General features: G+C 45.2%; 1 protein-coding gene across 1 annotated transcript in view; it reads right to left on the bottom strand.

The window, feature by feature from the left end:
- LOC107550206 (nuclear receptor ROR-alpha-like) overlaps nucleotides 1-888 on the bottom strand; it is a 321953-nt gene that overhangs the window by 7175 nt on the left and 313890 nt on the right. The window lies entirely within an intron of this gene.

The raw sequence follows: 888 nt of genomic DNA, 5'->3' as shown, positions 1-888 counted from the left end.
TGTGAGGAGAGCTTCGGATAGTAAAGGAGACGAGATAAGATATGGCAAGGACAAGAGACAACACGGCAGGACTGGAGACAAGTTGAGACATGAGATGAGGAGATCAAATAAGACCAGGCTTGACTTGTGAAGAGGAGACCAGATGAGATTTGAAGATAGAGGAGGAGACAAAACATGAGAAGAGGAGAAAATTAGATCTGAAAAGAGGCCAGGAGAGGAACAAGAAGAAACAAGAGAGAGGAGACAAGAAGAGGAAAATCAGGAACAAAGTGAGAGGTAAGGAGTCGAAGTGAGATTTGAAGAAAGAAGTGGAGATGAGACAAGAAAATAAATGAGAGGAGACAAAATGAGATTTGAAGAAAGAAGTGGAGAAATTAGAAGAAATGAGACAATGAGAAATAAGATTTGATGAGTGGGAAGAGTTGGAAATGAGAAATCAGATTAAACAGGAGGAGACTAAATAATGTTTGAAAAAAGATGAGACAACATTAGAGGAGAGGAAACAAAAGTTAAGACATGCAGAGCAGAGACAAGACGAGACATGAGGAGACGAGTGAGGTTTTTAGAAGAGGCACAGGATCAACGCTGAATATGAGGCATATGAATGACTCGTAGTGGAGGCCTAATGTCATCTCAGACGTGTGTATGTGTCTGGGTAGCTCTGCGTCTCTGTGCCCATGAAAGGAAGGCAGATGGGACTGGTGATCTTCAGGCAGAGTGAAGTCAGAAGTCACCTTGCCTGTCCTGGTTGTGTGTGAGAGAGAAGCCCGGTAGACTCGGAAGACCTGGCCTGATTTCATCCTCCTGTCACGGGCCATAGTCACACAGCCCAGCCGGAGGCCCAGTAGGGGGCCTCCACACACACACACACACACACACACACACACA

This window comes from Sinocyclocheilus grahami, unplaced genomic scaffold (assembly GCF_001515645.1).
Source record: "Sinocyclocheilus grahami isolate Dianchi unplaced genomic scaffold, SAMN03320097.WGS_v1.1 scaffold392.1, whole genome shotgun sequence".
Classification (NCBI taxonomy): Eukaryota; Metazoa; Chordata; class Actinopteri; order Cypriniformes; family Cyprinidae; genus Sinocyclocheilus; species Sinocyclocheilus grahami.
This window is presented reverse-complemented; position numbering and strand designations above follow the sequence as displayed.